The 19,495-nt window shown below is 41.7% G+C and overlaps 1 non-coding gene across 1 annotated transcript; it reads right to left on the bottom strand.

Annotated features, from left to right (window-relative positions):
- Positions 1–3,641: 3,641 nt before the first annotated feature.
- On the bottom strand, positions 3,642–3,713 carry TRNAA-CGC (transfer RNA alanine (anticodon CGC)). Its single transcript has one exon. It is a non-coding gene; the product is annotated as a tRNA-Ala (tRNA).
- Positions 3,714–19,495: the final 15,782 nt, after the last annotated feature.

Below are 19,495 nucleotides of genomic sequence, written 5' to 3'. Positions count from 1 at the left end.
AAGGGAAGAGGGAAGTGAAGGATGAAGGAAGAAGAAAGTAAGGGAAGTGGGAAGTGAGGGATGAAGGAAGAAGGAAGTGAGGGAAGATGGAAGTGAGGGAAGATGGAAGTGAGGGATGAAGGAAGAAGAAAGTGTGGGAACAGGGAAGTGAGGGATGAAGAAGGAAGTAAGGGAAGAGGGAAATGAGGGATGAAGGAAGAAGGAAGGGAAGAGGGAAGTGAGGGATGAAGGAAGAAGGAAGCGAGGGAAGTGGGAAGTGAGGGATGAAGGAAGAAGGAAGTGAGGGAAGAGGAAGTGAGGGATGAAGGAAGAAGGAAGTGTGGGAAGAAGTGAGGGATAAGAAAGATGAGGGAAGAAGGAAATGAAGGAAAAAATAGAAAAGAGAAGTGAGGGGAGTGGAGGAGAGATGAGGAAGAGAGAAGTGAAGGGAGTAAAGGAAAGAAGGGAAAGATGAGTGACAGGAGGAAAAAGGGAAAAGACAAAAGAAAAGGAAGGAAGTAAGAGAAAGTTAGGGGAGTGGAGGAAAGAATGGGAGAAAGAAGGGAGAGAATGGAGGAAAAAAAGAAGAGAGATATGAGAAGAGGAGCACAGGAGAGAAGTGAGGGAAGGAGGAAACAGGGATGGAGGAAATGTAAGAGAATGGGGGTGAGGTACGATAATGGGGGAGGAAAGAGGCGAGGGAAGGAGGGAGAAGTGAGAAAAATAAAGAGGGGAATGATGTGAGAGTACAGTGGATGGGAAAGAGGGGAGTGAGGGGATGAGTGTGTTGCGGTGGAAGGGTCAGCCTAAGGGGAGTCAGACTGCGGCAGGACGTGGTTAGTTCTTTTTCCCCTCTCCCCTCCCCTCTCATCCCTTCCCTCTTCTTCCTTCATTCCTTCTACCCTCTTCCAGCCCTCCCTCCATTTCCTCCGCTTCTCTCTTCTCCCTTCCCTTCTCCCTTCCCTCCCTTTCTGCCTTCCTCCCCCTTCTGCCTCCTCCCCAACTGCCTTTCCTCCTCTTCTGCCTTCTCTCCCCCTTCTGCCTACTCCCTGCCTTCCTCCCCCAACTGCCTTCTTCCTGACTTCCTTCCCCACTTCCTCCCCTTCTGCCTTCCCTCTCCTTCTCCCTCCCCTCCCTTTTTCTCTCCCCCTTTCTCCCTCCCCTTCCCTTCTTCCTCCCCTCCCCTTTTCCATCTCATCTGTGACATCATTTGAGCCACCATTCAAAAAACATGAAGGACATTAAAAAAAAAAAAAAAAAATTGCAGTAGAATAGTTGGTTCATACTAAGTAACACCTGTCCCAGTTTATGATTAGACCGAGAAAGACAGTGAGAGCACAGAAGGCTCCTTCCCGTTCAACAATTCCTCCAGCCGTAAACAGGAGTAACAAAATGTGAAGGAGCATCATACAATATCGAAAAAAAAGTCCAGTGATAATTTATCGGAAAAGGCGAAATGAAAACATATATTATCGTATTGTAACCTTAAAACAAGCACAAAAACGCTAGATGCTGGAGGATCATGGTCTTACGGTTAATATTAGACCTCTAGAAAAGAAGCCTTTCAGCCCTCTAGATTTACCAATTTTTAGATTCCAGACTTCCACCACTTTAGACTGCCATCCGAAAATCGTTTGTGAGTGACTGACGAACAGCCTGGTTTCTGGAAAAGTTCCCGTGTCCAAAAAGCGAAAAACATGTTCTCAGGATTTCAGTGACTGGAGTTTCATACCAAACCAAGTGCCATATGTCTCAGCTTATTCTCTAAACTACTGAACATCACTTAACACTGCCACGGAACTTAATCCATTCATCCAATACTCTGGAAGAAAAATGAAAGATTATAATTGGGTATAATTTTTATAGGCTGTTCATAAAAAACACCACATTAACGGGTATTACTATAATACGAATAAACGTAGGCGTATTACTTACCCAGCCTTGAACACTCACATAATTATCAAGCTTATTAAGTCTTCACTGGAACTAGCAGCACAATGTAGTGAAGCATACGAGTATACTACCAAAACTAAACAGGCAATCATGTCACCATCATCCTAACACGACATGGGATCAGTATGAGTATGGCGCGAAGACCGGGAATTACAAAAGCAGCAGCAGTTACCAAATGTGTGCCCAGTGATATGAGTCATACTTCTAATACAGCCTTCGATATTTTCAGTTTCATCTAATAGCCAATGGATCCCTTGTTCCTACCATTCCCTGCTGCTCCTTCCTCTGTTCTTTGTCCCTGTTCTTTCCCCTTCCCCTGTCCCTGCCTCTGCCCTTGTCCCTTTCTATGCCCCTGTCCCTGCCCCTGTGTGTGTCCATGTGGGTGGGTCCAGTAGGGCTGTTTATGGGTGTGCTAGCCTGCTTGTGTCAACCTTGTCTTAGCTATGACACGCTTCATTTTATACTCTTTTTACAACACTGCCGGCATGAGGGACACAGAGGAAGTGTGTGTGTGTGTGTGTGTGTGTGTGTGTGTGTGTGTGTGTGTGTGTGTGTGTGTGTGTGTGTGTGTGTGTGTGTGTGTGTGTGTGTGTGTGTGTGTGTGTGTGTGTGTGTGTGTGTGTGTGTGTGTGTGTGTGTGTGTGTGTGTGTGTGTGTGTGTGTGTGTGTGTGTGTGTGTGTGTGTGTGTGTGTGTGTGTGTGTGTGTGTGTGTGTGCGTGTGCGCGCGCTAGGGGACAGGGGATAATATTGTATATGTTTTTGAAATCTGATAGTCTAATAATTTACCCTTTCAGCCAGAGTACATGTTTAATTTTTCATTTCACTCTTGCCACTGTCAGACGATATTATTCAGCTCAGAGGAGCCATTCGCTGTGTATTTTATATTGATTATACTGAAGGCTATATTATCTCACCCCTCCACTTCCAAAAGTCTCTCCAAAGCCGAATAACATAGTTTGGAGAGAGCAAGGATAAGTACGTCATGGAATTCAAGTAGTTATAAGTACCAACTGTACTGTCGACCTACCAACAGAACTGTCAACCTTTCCCTACACGTACGGGTTCGGAACTTCAAGAGATGAATGGAGGTTTTTATCATCTAATGCATCCACGGGCGTCAGCTGGTCACGCACCGTAACTGTTCTGGATTACGTAGTCTTGCCTCGGGTCACTACACCTCCAAGGGGATTATTATGGAACAGTCGTTACTAGTACCAGTTATATATTGAATAGTGGGATTTCTTCTCCAGAATCATATTCCTACTTTTGTATTTCACAGAAGAACCTGTTTGTCACTAGGACAACTATCGCTGCAAATGGAAGAATTGTACCTCCATCCATTCATCCATCATCCAATCTTTGTTTGCCCAACCAGGAGCTTAGGGGCCCTAGGCTACTCAATCCCGACACTTACGGCGAAGGTGACAATCCTCCCTGAATGGTACCATGTAAGCAATCATCTGGAGCCTAACCTTCCCTTGGCTGTAAACCCTTGCGGACCCCTTCTTGCTGGAGCACCTTAAAGCATTAGACAACCTGGCGTCTTTTGGTTATATGGTTGCCACCTACCACAGTGGATGGTTTTATGCATTAGGAAAAAATAATTGCCAATTTAATTTGGCGTATCAATCAATGTAGAGTCACTTTACGGTTGCACTACATCGAATGAAAGGATAATCTGTGTCCCCACGTATACAAAAAATGTATCTGGAGGTGCCGGGGATTGAACCCGGGACTTCTCACATGCGAAGCGAGCACTCTACCTCTGAGTTACACCCCCACATAAAGACTCTCTAACTATGGTAAAGGTTCATGTAAATGAAAGTTTGTGAGTGAATGGGAGCGTGGCCCAATCAGCTGGGTAAACTTTGGGTTGTAACTCATTCTGTCAAGTTTCTTTTGGCTCTGTGGACCCGACTTCACCCCAGACTGATGCAAGGGATGGTCAGGATGATGACGATGATGGTTTGGCGATATAACAACCTGTACACACAAATATGATGTTCTTCCATTAGGACGGTTAACGACACTTGTGAAATCAAGGCTCACACCACTGCACACTTACAGCCTACCCGTACGTATTCTAAAACGCTTAAATTAATTTATATATTTATCATTCTGGAATAGTAGACACCTCTAACCACAAATGTGACTGTTTCGATATATGGCCAAGAGAACAACATATCATACACGACCGTAGGCAAATTTCTTAGCCAGCATGTGGAAGAACCTGACTGAAAATTTACTCATAACTCCAGAGCATTTATGAGCATTTCTGACGCTATTTAGTTGTTTGGATACGAATAATACTCTTCTCTCTTGACGCTTATACTTTTCTCCTCTGTGCCCATCTTCATTTCATCTATTTTTTTACCAGGCACCTGTGTCTCTCTCCTACATTCTCCCTTGTTTATTCGTGGAGTTCTCTTATACTTGAATTTTTTTTCGTTACCACAATAGCTAAATCCCTCTTACAGATCTTCGCCGCTCTCTCTCTCTCTCTCTCTCTCTCTCTCCCCTTCCTCCCCCTCTCTCTCTCCCCCCTCTTTCCCCCCCATCCCCTCTTCAAAAGCACCTAACTACAAAAAGCTGGAGTGAGAAATGAGAGACAGCCTAAGGGGACTGAAGGTAACATAAGGGCCTATTCCGCCCAAGGGGATTATAAATGGTTTTCCTGCAGCTTATGTCCAGTGTTATTTTCCTGTCTTTCCCATATTTCACACATCTTCCCTCCCCCCCAACTCTCTCCCTGTCCCTCCCTCCCCACCGCTCTCTCTCTCTCTCTCTCTCATAAACTCCCCTCTTTTTCTCTCTCTTCAATATTCCAAACACGCCTTCCTTTCCTCCTCTACCCCGTACCACTCCATCTTCCTCCCTCCCTCCCTCACTCTCTTTCCTTCCCTTCCATTCCTGCCCCCCATCTCTGTCTCTCTATGTATCCATCAAACCAATTAACGCAGCTCATATCCTCCAACGAACATGACAATACAGCAAGATTATAATTACACCATAACCCCTCCAATCCGAAAAAATTGCCATTGTACTCTCAAGATCTCGAAACAATTTTATTTTTGCGTGAGACTTTTACAAATGGAGAGATTAAATATATATGGATTATCAACGCTTTTTCTGCAAGAGGTCTGTCCTAAGTTAAATAAAATTGTCTGGCGATGATGATGATGATGATGATGATGATGATGATGATGGTGATGATGATGATGATGACGACGATGATAATAATAATAATAATAATAATAATATAGCAGCAGCAATAGTAATAACGATAATACAGTAATAATAATAGTAATTAAAGAAATAAAAAAAAAAAATAATAATAACAATAATAAAATAAATAATAATAATAATAATAATAATAATAATAATAATAACAACAACAACAGAAAATAACCTCGTATTCATGGGGGTAAGACAACAAAGTATACATAAGGGAATGGTCAACCACTTCAATCCAGTCAAGAAATTTCTTAGTATACTCTTGCTGCCTCCAGACGATTTTACTCAGCTTAGGAAAGAACATAAGATCTCTGTCATATTTGAGAGGTTAATGAAGGCCACATCTTACACCTCCAGATATTCTTTACTCTGAATAAAATCGTCTAAAGATAGTAAGATTAAGTCGAATATTCAGAGACAGGTAAGATAAAATGGTCAAAGGATGGCAAGATTGGAATATTTATAAACCATCAGTGTGTAAAAATAATCCACTTCAAACAGATGACGTTTTGATTCTATTCCCCCAGCTATCGATTCCACCCAACTTAGAAGAGCCAACAAAAGGTGGAGGTTTTATTGAAGGCTGCATCCAATCCCTCCCAGATGGAAAAGGCACTCTCAGGGTGAATGGCATTAAATCGTATGGAAGCAGCAAGAATTAACTGAGAGAGAGAGAGAGAGAGAGAGAGAGAGAGAGAGAGAGAGAGAGAGAGAGAGAGAGAGAGAGAGAGAGAGAGAGAGAGCGCAGAAAAAAAGAGGAAATTGCGTCTATAAAGTGAGGTATTTGAGGAAGGCTTGCTTGTGGAACCCTGGAATTAGTAAGGGGAGGAAGTTCACAATAAACTTAATGGGTGTGATGCACTAAAGCCAGGAAGCAAAATAAGGGCTAGCACAAATATTAACCTTGCTGCTGAAATGGACTGGCAAAGCTCACACATGTAGGCTAAAACCACACAGTTTTATAGGATGCAATTTAGGAAACACACACACACACACACACACACACACACACACACACACACACACACACACACACACACACACACACACACACACACACACACACACACACACACACACACCTGCAGCTATGTATTCGCTAAGCTCTTGTATTAGCATTAAAATACAACAACTTTATTTATCTGAGAAAAAAATGCCGTGGCAAGTCGGTTCAACTTATTAATAACAGTAATACTACAACTGAGGGATAAAACATTAGGTATGTAAATTATGATAAATCCATAATGAATATAATCGTAGTCTTTCCTCCTTTCGCACTTTCCTATAAATTTTCCACCCCATTTTTAAAAAAGTGATGTTCATTCTAATTTATTCCTGCTGGTCTCGGCTGAAGTCTGGTGGGCAGGGAAGAGCCTTCTTTGCTATTCTTCCCTTATTGTAGTAGTTTAGTTACACTCTTGCAGGAGCTGCCTAGCATGGTTCTAATGGCCTACTGCATTTATCTTCTTTTCTTACTTCTTATGCAACCAGTAAAGTGAGCGCTGTGAGCGAATGACGAGCGAGCGAGCGCCACGTTATCACAATTTCCTTCTGATATACCAGAAATGGAGCGCGTTCCCTTTGTGATTTCACCACCAAAACATGGCAACAAAAACGTTACTGTAAAATTATAGGAGGAATCTCCTGTAGTTAATTGCTAGAGCTGATGCCAAAAAACACAGTGTAACGACGGAAAATCTTTTTTAATTTGATTTCGTTATTTATGCGTTTACCGATTGGAGCCGAACACTCTTTTGGAAAACTCGCGATTCCAAGAGATTCCTACGCCTTTATGGTGTTAGTTGATAACAAAATTTATTGAATGGATGTATCATATGCAAAAATAATTTCAACTCTACTTCAAATACGAGTAAAGTTATTAGCCTAGCCTATGCTTAGCGTGACGGTCGGGTCGGGTCGGGTCGGGTCGGACAGGGCCACTCATTTCCATACTTAACTGAGAGTAAACATCGCTCGCTCGCTCGTAATAACGAATTCAAGGGACAGGGAAAAGTCTGGAAGCAACCTAAGTGTTTTCATCGTTCCCTAACAACCACATATTGCAAAACAGTGAAAAGGTATATTTTTTCGTACACTGATAGTACTGTTATTGACGGCCGCAGGTCTAAGTGTTTTATAGTATGAGTGAACACCATGTCGTTTGCACGGAAAGGTTTGAATCAATGAGATGGCTGTAGATTTTTGTTTTATTTATTTATTAACTTATTTTTGGTTATGTAATGCTACCATAAGACTTTCCCATCAGCTGAGGAAGACTTATCGTAGTGATGGTGATAAAAGTTATCTTCATTAAACCATTCACTACTTTCTACTTGATTGTTGTACCACCAGACGATTTCCCTTAGCTTAGGAAAGGAAGCGGTGAAAGTGGTAAGAGTTTCTGACCCATATCACCACTAACAATAAAACTCACTACACTGATTGTGTTTTTATTTTTTAAGTGAAAGAAATTATACGTTCAAGCCGGGCCGCGTATAATGCATCTTCACCATATACACACCTTCATGTGGGTATAATAAACTTTCTTCAATTTGTCTAGATAATTAAAGCGTGTGAGCTAAGTGTCAAACCAAACAATAAACACATGTCATTATCAATCCTCATTATGTATGTTCCAAAATGTCCAGTTTTTCCATACAATCTTCCACACAGCTGGCAGACTAATGCAAATATTATGGAGAAAGTCGCAAAAAAAGGTTACAACTGCACATCAATGGGCAATATTTTTCTGCGATTTACTATCACTTTGGGGTGAAGAAGGACGTCAAAAAGCGGCTTCTCTTGACGACATGCCGTAGTGGATTCCTCAGGTGCAATTCAACAAAACATCATCACAAATGCGATAAAAAAAACCGACCTTCCTTACTCTCGATCAATAAGATAAACATCGTCTGGGAGAGTTGGGGATGAGGCTTACTGTGATTCCTATGGTCAAAATCTTCAACAGTAAGGGCAAACGCGATTAATATAGGCACCTTAAAAAAAAAAGAAAAAAGAAAAAAAAAGAAAAAAAAAAGAAAGACTAGAGGCTGATTCACAAACTTTGGAGCGATTCACTGTCGTAACTAAGATTAATTTTCCTGCTATGTTTATTTATTTTTTATTTTTGTCCTTCCTGGAAAAACATATCAGTAGGTAGGTAGGTAGAGAGAGAGAGAGAGAGAGAGAGAGAGAGAGAGAGAGAGAGAGAGAGAGAGAGAGAGAGAGAGAGAATTTTTCTGATCGTGTGTATCAGAACAAAAACTAGAAGAACTGATATATCCAAAACTTGACTCTACACCATCGGGGCATTTCCATCAGAATATATTCTACTCGGGCCTCAGTATGGAGATGGCCTTACTCATGAGGTGTTCCAGCCTTTTTACGGCGAATCTCGTCTAGAATATCAAAACATAGCCACTCCACGCACCCCCTGTGCATCAAAGTCATCCGGAAATCAGCAGAAGCTGGCACGAGGCATGGCAAACCTCTCAAGGGCCATTTCTTCAACAATATCAAGACAGGGGAACAACAGAAATGAGCTGAAACATTTCTCTCCATGGAAGTAGCTTTTATTTTTACTCTTGCTGCACTAAACACAAGCTAGCACGAGGCATGTCAAAGCTCTCAAGGTCCATTTCTTCAAGTACCTCAAGACAGGGGAACCACAGGAGCCAGTTTAAGCATTTCTCTCACTGGAAGTAGTTTTTATTTCAGTTCTTCCTGTTACCAGATGATTTAATTCTACTCAGGATCTCTTCTAGTGAAAGGATTAATAAAGGCTGTAAATTAAACCTTGTAAATCAAAAGGCCTGGCTTATGGTGAAAAAAAAAATATCCCCTGGAGGTAAGAAGAGAATAGAAAATACATCAAAAGGGTACAAGAAAACCTTCCCATGTCAAAAAAGCAACAGGAAGAAAGAAAAAAAAAACAGTATGGGGTTAAAAAAAAAATATGGGGTAAAAGAAACAGTTTAGGGAAAAAACAGTACGGAAAAAACAGCATAGGATAAAGAAAGGGATAAAAACAAACTATGTGGTAAAAAAATTGGGCAAAAAATCAGTACGGGAAAAAAAAAAAAAGTATGGGTAACAAAACAGTATGGGGTAAAAATATGGGATAGAAAAGTATGGGATTAAAAAAAGTATGGGATGAAAAACAGTATGGGGTAAAAAAACAGTATGGGATAAAAAAAAATGAGGTAAAAAAAAAAGTATGGGGTAAAAAAATGAGGTAAAAAACAGTATGTGGCAAAAAAACAGTAGGGAGTAAAATATGAGGAAGAAAGTACGAGGTAAAACATGGGGTTAAAAAGGGGGTTAAAAAAAACACACACACAGTATCACGTATAGTCGAATACACCGCAGAAGTCCTTGCGGTGGTAGCGACAATCACTTCGCCGAGATTATGTATTTGTTCAGTTTATTCTGGGTACTTCTAGACTATTTTGATTAAACTTGGGAAGGGTTTCTGGTATCCAGCGGGTAACGAGGGTAGACTAAACATTAACACCGTACAGGAGTAGGAAAAGATGAATGGTAAAGAACGATACCTGACTCCACCAGTTAAATTCTCTCATGAGCCTAATAAAATCGTCTGAAGATACCAAGAATTTTACGAGACGACATGGTAATAGGAAATTAATACCAACAGCTTTTTACACTTCCAGTAACAATTTTTTTAATCACTGCTACCCATGGACGATTTTCTTCAGCTGACTATAGATCTCTCATACTGAAGGGGCTATAAGAAAAAATCTCCACTGTCTTTCACTACCATACATGTCTCCTATTCTGAATAAAATCGTTTAGCAATAGGAAAAACAAAATTAATAATCATACTGAGAGGAATAACGACGTGAGTAATAAGGAGTCTTCCAAAACTAAAAAAAAAAATATATATATATGAGGTTAGCCTGAATATAATAAGAAGTCACCGTATTGAAAGGGTACGGAATAAGACGACGATGCTACAACAATGACTACTTCCTATTGTTTTATTTATTTGTCTTTTACCACAACGATTTTTCTTTTTAATTTAGCTAAGTACTGCAAATGTTAGTGAAATGTTTTAACTGTCTACTTCAATTATCACTATTTTAAATGCCATCCTCTAACAATCTCCACGCATTTTCTTTTTCTAGTCTCCGAAGAACCACATATCTACAGCAGCACCGAATACACAGCATCCTCTATCAATACTTTAACAGCCTGGAACAGCAGAAAACTCGCCCCTTTACGCCGAAGAAATCGACCCCATACTCAGAAAAATCGACCTTTTACGCCGAAAAATCGACCCCATACTCAGAAAAATCGACCTTTTACGCCGAAAAATCGACCCCATACTCAGAAAAATCGACCTTTTACGCCGAAAAATCGACCCCATACTCAGAAAAATCGACCTATTACCCCGAAAAAATCGACCCCATACTCAGAAAAATCGACCTTTTACGCCGAAAAATCGACCCCATACGCAGAAAAATCGCCCCATACGCAGAAAAATCGACCCCATACGCAGAAAAATCGACCCCATACGCAGAAAAAAAACCCATAAACAGAAAAATACTCTTGTTGTGAAGGTGTTACGAGTCTGAATACCAGCGAGTCTGTTTAATGTGATAGGATGTCTTGTTAGAAAATATTAATTCTTGTCCTGAATGACGACGTGTCCTTGTACCATCGCACAAGATAATACGAAACACGTTAAGAAACCGTAATTAAAACACCTACAGGCCAGGGAATAGAAGAATGCATAAATGGTACGTACAAGAAAAAAATGCATACATACCAAAAAAAAAAAAAAAACTAAGGAGGGAACAGAGAAAAAAAAAATACATGCCAAAAAATAAAAAAAAAACAGTATTGAGCAATAAAAAAAAAAAGACCTGCACAATACTAATAATATTAACAAGAGAACAACACGATGGGAGGTCAACCAAAACAGAAATTAAGCTAACAAAAACACAAGACAATCATACAGACCAAACGAAACATAGAATTTGACAAAAACACTAAACTTACGAATATACCGTATCAAGTATTAAAAGTGAACAAAAAATAAGCGCATATGATACGGATCAGGATGAAATATTTATGAGGCCATAGAGGAAGAAGGCTAATAAATCGAGGTAACTTTTAAGAGATAAACTAGATAACAAATATAAAACAGGAAAAAGATATTATGTAAAAATAAAATAGCTTGAAAAACAAAAGTGGGTTGATGGAGGGTTAGTGCCCCAACCCGTGAAACAGCTGACTCAAAGACAAACGGCCACCTCTTATGGGATTACAGAGTCTGGCTATAGATAGATACAGAATTCAAGCACACACACACACACACACACACACACACACACACACACACATATATATATATATATATATATATATATAATAACTAAAAAATGACACTCCAAACATGGGAACGAAAATGGTTATTTTAAGGACCTCACACACACCACCTGCTTGTATTTGCGTTATCTCTGTTGATCTCACAAAAGACATGACACTTCCTCCATTCCCTTCTCTTTCCTCATTTCCCCTCCCCTTCCACCCCAATCGTACTCCACGCTCTCCTCCTTTCCATCCTTTCTGGAATGTCACCCACCACTTACCTCTCACCTTCCGTTCCTTCCCCTCCCTTTTCATTTCCCTCCTCCTTCCTTCCCTTTTCCTCTCTCCTCCTTTTCATTTCCCCCTCCCCTTCCTGACCTATTCCCTTCCTTCCTTGCCCTCCTCTCTCTCTCTCTCTCTCTCTCTCTCTCTCTCTCTCTCTCTCTCCCATCTATCAATATTCCCTGACCGTTCTCTTTCCCGAAAAGAGAAGAATGCTTTTCCTCTCTTCCCTTCCATCTCTTTTCCTCCTTTTCTCTCCCCCGCTCTTCCCTCCTCCTTTACCTTCCCCCCTCCCTTCCCTTCCCTCCCCCTCCAAATCCCCTTCCTCTTTCCTGCCCTCCCCTCCATTTCCCCTTCTCTCTTCCCTTCCCTCCCATCATCTCTCCTCTTCCTCCCCCTTCCTCGAATGCCACCCAACATCGCCCCGCCTGTTGAGTTTACTACCTTCTTCCCGTTCATGCAAGCTTACGTGTGTGTGTGTGTGTGTGTGTGTGTGTGTGTGTGTGTGTGTGTGTGTGTGTGTGTGTGTGTGTGTGTGTGTGTGTGTGTGTGTGTGTGTGTGTGTGTGTGTGTGTGTGTGTGTGTGTGTGTGTGTGTGTGTGTGTGTGTGTGTGTGTGTGTGTGTGTGTGTGTGTGTGTGTGTGTGTGTGTGTGTGTGTGTGTGTGTGTGTGTGTGTGTGTGTGTGTGTGTGTGTGTGTGTGTGTGTGTGTGTGTGTGTGTGTGTGTGTGTGTGTGTGTGTGTGTGTGTGTGTGTGTGTGTGTGTGTGTGTGTGTGTGTGTGTGTGTGTGTGTGTGTGTGTGTGTGTGTGTGTGTGTGTGTGTGTGTGTGTGTGTGTGTGTGTGTGTGTGTGTGTGTGTGTGTGTGTGTGTGTGTGTGTGTGTGTGTGTGTGTGTGTGTGTGTGTGTGTGTGTGTGTGTGTGTGTGTGTGTGTGTGTGTGTGTGTGTGTGTGTGTGTGTGTGTGTGTGTGTGTGTGTGTGTGTGTGTGTGTGTGTGTGTGTGTGTGTGTGTGTGTGTGTGTGTGTGTGTGTGTGTGTGTGTGTTTTAGAATGTCTCGAAAGTGTGAATACGTTTTATTGCTCACATGTACGGGTGTGCGTTTTTTTTCTAGTGTGTGCATCTGTGTTTTATTGTTCGTATGCTCGAGTGTGCGTGTGCTAGTGTGTGCGTGTGCGTGTGTGTAGGGAGGTGAGGGTGGTGTAAAGTGCAGGATGTGCGTGCTGAGAGCAGTCCTTTGTCAGCAGGGGCGGGCAGGGGTGGGGTTATACAAAAACACAGATGCGAAAGAGTAATGCAGAAGCGGTACAAAATATCCCTTACAAGAGGTGTTGAATTACAAAGGAAAGTGGTAGAGAGATACAAATACGAGCTGATAGGGTGTGGTGCAGTGATGAAGGTACAAAAGAGGTGGTACATACAGAAAGGAGGTACAGAAATATAAGGGTGGTACAGAAATGCAGGAGGATGTGGTTCGGAATTACAGGGTGGCACGGTGAAAAGTAATAAAAAGGAATGATAGACGATTCCAAGGTGGCGAGGTACAAAATTGCAGTGGAGTGAGTTTTACAGAAATACAGGAACAAAGTCAAAATGGTGGAGATAACAGAAATACAAAAAAAAAAAAAAAAAAAAAAAAAGGGACGACTGATGTACGACAAGGGAAATGGTGGAAATAAAAAAGGAAATACACGAAAAGGGGTGACCTGTGTACGATACATGGGAGTGGTGGAAATGAAGGAAAAAGGGAGGACTTATGTCTGAGTCGGGAAAGTGGTGGGAATACATGAAATACAGAAAAAAGGACGACTGATTTACGACGCAGAGGAGTGGTGGAGATACAAGGAATACATAAAGAAGGGGCGACTTCTGTACAAGGCATGGGTGGTGGTGGAGACACAATACAGAAAAAAAGGGAGAGCTTATGTAAGGCACGGGAGACTTGTGGAGCTACAGAAATAAAAAGGGACGACTTACGTACGAGCCATGGGAAATGCGGAGATACAAAAATACAGTAAAAAGGGGAGAACTTATGTAAGGCACAGGAGAGTTGTGGAGAAACAGAAATACAGAAAAGACATGGTGCATATAGTGAGGTGGCATAAGAATTTCAGAGGCAGAGCTGTAACAGAATGGAAGGGACGTAACGGGTTGCGCAAGGTCAAGAGTTAGATTGGGGCAGGGTTCAAGGTGGGGCGATTTTCTGGTGAATTAGAATTTGGTGAGAGATAGAATTATTATGCACGAGGTGCCTTAAGCTCTGAGGTTAAAGCAAGGTGGTGCTCAAGTACTTGAACTGGTGAGAGTTGGGGCAAAGTGGATATTAGCAGAGGGAAAAGTTCAGAGCAGGGCCGATATTAACATAAAGAAGGTTTTGATTATGCCTGTCGACTGCGTGAGGGTCAACGAAGCAGATAATCAACCTGCTGGGTAGTGCTCAGGCAGGGAAACACCTAAGACAGGGCAGGCATTAGAAGTGGTATAAGAACTGGGGCAGGCTGAGATTTAGAAGAGGAAAAAGTTTCGGGCGGGTCAAGTATTAGCATGGAGAAGAATGTATGGATTTATGCCTATCTCACGAAGGTCACTGGGATGGCATACAATTTTTGCTCATTCCTACTCATCCCTTAAAAAAGACTCACAACAGTTGACGTTATATCTAGCTATACTGCTGGGTAAAAGGGACAAAGAGGAAACAGAGTACACCTAACAATTTGACGGGCTTTAGAATAAAATTTGGATACTGCCGAATGCAAGCTAATGTGCTAACGACTAAACCAACGGCTCCCCAATTAAAGATTACAGGAATGAACAGATGACAGAATGGAGCAAAATTCAGAGACGGAGAGAGTTCACTGCTACGCTGGAGTCGGTGCCAAACCAGATTCAGAATCCGACTGAGTAGTTGAGAGGAAGGCTCTACAGATAAGATGAAGCTGAGCATGGTTCAGAGTTGGGGGAGGGTTCAGTGTAGGGGCCGGGTTCAGAGTAGGGGCAGGGTTCAGTGCAGGGGTGGGGTTCAACGTAGGAAAAGCGTTCAGCGAAGGACAGTGTTTAGTGTAGGGGTAGAGTTCAATGTGGGATTCAGTGTGAGGCAATACTGCGGGGTATGGAGGTTCATATGATGTAGGAACTGAACTGGGCAGAGTTTGAGCTGGAGAGGGTTTAATCCTGGATGTTTTTTGGCTAGCGCAGGACGAAGCAGCAATATGGGCACGTAGGGTCGACTATGAGATGAAATGGTTCGGAGCAGAGCAGAAATGTCTCAAAGTTTTTCGATACATCCATGCTCCTCAAGATATCCCTCCATCTCCATCCTGACCTCCTTTACTTCCACCTCCGCAAACACTATCTCACAGAGTATACTCAACAATGAACATAAATATGACTTACATTAAATATTACACACACACACACACACACACACACACACACACACACACACACAGCCCACGACGCACTCACACATCCCCTCCTCCCTCCTTCCTCCAGCCAACCAAACAACTTCCCACTAAAACCGGTTTGAGCAAATTGTGAAATATCTGGCTTTATACTTCCTGGCGGGCTCCCTACTCCTCCATCCGCCACACCTCCATCACCGCCGGGCAATTTTAACTATCGGCGTCGCGGGCAGCAGGAAATGGAGCAATCAGGCATAATTAGATTCCTCATAAATACTTAAGAGGCGCTCCATCCTTGCGTCGGGCCCAGGCGGTAGTTCGGAGACTGTAATGATGATGATGTTACGTGGGGATACTAATTGCTCTACCTCCTCCCCGCGTTATACCTTTATTTATCTATACAGGGTGGTCTGTATACAACGCATCTCGATTCTCGTCGTGTGCAGGGACGGTTCACGAGGTCTACTGGTGTGAGGAATGCAGATATTTTGGTGTTCTGTGAAATTTCTAATAAACCACGCAATTAATGGACGTACGAGCAGAAACTATAAATTCTTAACATTATAACAGGTAGAGATGATTCACGGTAGACACTGGTAACGCTGACAGAGCCGTACCCGCAACACACGACAACTGGGAAACATAAACATAAACCACTCAGTACTTCCCCACTCTTTCCGTCACTCCAAATCCATAACTCACAAGGGCAATGATTTAATTTTGCAAACTACCCATCCACGTCACACACACACACACACACACACACACACACACACACACACACACACACACACACACATTTCATGCTAATATACATGTCAGTTTGCCTTCTGGACTGAGTAAGCTATTTTGGCAAGCATGGGACTGAGACGAGAGTAGTTGCTTAATATACGGTGTCGAATCATTACAACTTTATGCATTAAGAAGAAATATACACGTACGCATACTTTGTTGAGCTTTCGTAATGCTGGATAATTTTCAAAAGTTGATCATGCGGATAATTATATAAGCCAGATCAACCTCTTCAATCCGATGACATTTTTATACTCTGTTATTGCTAGCACCAGACGATTTTTATGACCTGGGAGACTTTGATCTATATTCTTAACTATAGCCTTCATTAACGCCTTTACTACTAAAAGCCTCTCTTCACCAATAAAATCGTCTGGAAATAGAATAAGTGACGTAACCGGGCTCAAGGGGTTGATAGAAGCGCTTGTTGGTACTCACTCTAATCTGGTTATTGAAGTCGTCTGCACCACATACCTGAAAAAGATAAGACACACTTCATTACCAGTTACCTGTGAAATACTAACTTCGATCAAAATTCCACGTGGTAACTTACACCTGGAATTTAGGATATATAAACAGGGAGAGAAAATAATACATGAAACTCAACAATGGATAAAATGAAATAAAAATGTGGAAGAGGCATGATAAAAGGGAAGTAAAGAGTAAGGGAAAAAAAAAGACGGAAGGTGAGGACAGTGAGAGGGGGAACAAGAAAAGTATAAAAGGAGACAGGTGAGAAAGGAAGTCGACAGGCAAGACGGAAAGATGACAAGTGAGAAGGGAGGAAGGTAATAAGGGAAGTAAACACGAAAAGAAAAAAAAATAGGAAAGAAGGGAAGAAGACAGATTTGAAGAGAAATAAACAGGTAGGAGCGGAAGTAAACATGTAAAGAGAAAAAAAAAGGTAAGAAAAGAATTAAGCAAGTAAAATGAGAAACAAGCAGGAAAGAAGAGAAATAAGCAGGTAAGAAAAGAAATAAACAGGTAAGATGGGAAGCAAACAGGTAAGAAGATAAACAGGAAAGAATGGAAGTCTACAGGTAAGAAGGTAAGTCAAAAAAAAAAAGATGGGAAAACAGACAGGTACGAAGGGAAGAGGGTAGATAAGAAGAGAAATAGACAGGTGGGTAGGGAGGAAACAGGTGGGCAGGCTGTAGGAAATATTTTCTCCACAGCAAAAGTTCCCCCACAGTGTAAGGAAAAAGGGTGCAGAAGGTTTGCTGACTCTAGAAACCATCGAATCAGTTTGAACCACTAACAGCTAAAGTGGCTATCCTTCTGTAAATATGTAAATAATTGTATATACACTGGTCTTACGATTAAAAACAAGAGTAGTTAAATTACAGTAGCAAATCAACAAGTTACAAACGAATTAAAACCGAACTTCGTCTAACCTGTATGAACAGTTAACTAAATTAACACGACGCAGTGAGTCTAGGACGGACTGAGAGAACTTAGTGGGTAGCAGAATGAAGTTGGATAAAGAAGAGAGTTGCTATCAGACCGCGGAACTAGCAGCAGTGATCAGGGAATATTGCACGACACATATAGTATAAAACATCAGAACATAATGCAGTAATATTAGTGTTATTGGTGGAAAACTATGGTATCAAGACGGGCCTTGGATAAATATCACCTTACAGACAGCATACCAGCCTGAGTACAGAGGAGGCTCGCTATCCATGGTTAAGTATCCCCAGTATATATACCTCTGGCCAGCAGATTGATTATATATGGCTACTTTTAGGATGGTGTTACGCTATATGATAATCACAAAATATCCTTTATTTAACCTTATTCTGTCACACTACATTACCAAAATACTTGATAGTGTCAGTGTAACATACATTGAGCTTATTTTACACACCATATATTTCCTTGTTTCAGTGGATGATAAATATGAGAAGGTAATTCAGCCTTGAGAAACCATACTACAGAATTACATCGAGTACTTAACTGTGAAATTAATTTGGGATTACCGGTTTACAGCAGGTGCTCCAGCTCATTTACTGGATGTGTGTGTCACTCGAAGGGCGACTTGAGAAATCGCGACTAAATTTACCACACGGGCAAAGAAGGGACGAAAGGCGAGACTCAAAGTAAATATCTACGTAGGTGAGGGAAAAAAAAAATACCTGACCAGGTGATCCACGAAAGGTAGTTCTGTCTAAGGGGATTACTTACACTACAGAGCTGGAGAGGAAGGCCTTCACGTGGTGGCACCGATAGAGCTGGATGACTCTATTGCCTGGTTATACAAACGTCCCACAACTCCCTATCTTCCTAAAGGGGGATGGTGGACTGAAGGATGAGGGCAACTTCAGGCTGCAGTCCACTGGGTTCACATTAAGATGAAACGGGGCTACAGCAACAACAAAACAACAACAAAAGCAACAACAACAACAACAACAACAACTATTACTACTACTGCTGCTACTACTACTACTACTACTACCAATCTATTACTACTACAACTACTAATCTCCCGTTACTACTACTAATCTACTACTACTACTACCAATCTATTGCTACTACTACTACTACTAATCTCCTCCTACTGCTACTACCACTAATCTACTACTACTAATCTACTAGTACCACCACTAACCTACTACTACTACTACTACGACTACTACAACAACAACTACTACTACTACTACTACTATTTACACACGAGAACACGAGCAAATGGCCACAATATACAAAAGTCATGTGTGTTCTCAGATCGAATACTGTTCACCACTGTGGAGTGGATGTGGAGCGGCTGCATTGAGGCAGTTGTATGAAATTTAAAATAAAGCCATTAGATTAATCAATAATCCTGCCATTACGCAGGACCTTCCTTCATTATCAGTACGCAGAGATGTTGCTTCTTTAGCATTATTTTATCGATATTTTTACCGCAAGTGCTCTGACGAACTGACTTCAGCTGTGCCTCCCCCTCACATTTTCTCCCGAAATACTCGGGCAGCTGGAAGCACCCATGAACTCACACTCTCCCCCGCATTGCAGAACCTCTACTTATCAAAATTCATTTATTCCCAGAACTACTACTCTCTGGAATTCACTTCCTGGAGGTTCCTTCCCACAAACATTTAATCCACTTCATTTCAAATCCATTTGTTATAAATATTTTACAAATGGAGGATCCCTTTAAGCACATGGACTTATTTTTTTTCCTTTGTTATTCCTCCATTCATTATCTAAAAAAAAAAAATACTGAGCAAAAGTCTCCTAACCCCTATCCTCCCCCCACCCCCACACACGAGTCTCAGGGAAGTAAGCAACGTGGAAAAATGAGGTAATCACGCTAGTTGGGAGGCAAGCAAGGAAGAAATATGGGCAAGCAAGTAAGCCAGACAAGGAAGCAACAGATTAATAGGCTAGGCAGGGAGAGCGCGAGGTAAGAAAGTATTTATCCCCTTCAGTATACAATGAAGTCTTGGATTTTTCCTGGTACAACACTCAATTTTATTCAGGTTTGGGGAGACTTGTCATAGGTGAACACACACAGACAGACACA

Source organism: Coenobita brevimanus, chromosome 102, assembly GCF_032717465.1.
Source record: "Coenobita brevimanus isolate Jiangsu-jjx chromosome 102, ASM3271746v2, whole genome shotgun sequence".
NCBI lineage: Eukaryota > Metazoa > Arthropoda > Malacostraca > Decapoda > Coenobitidae > Coenobita > Coenobita brevimanus.
Note: the sequence above shows the minus strand (reverse complement) of the source record. Positions and strands in the feature narration are given on the sequence as shown.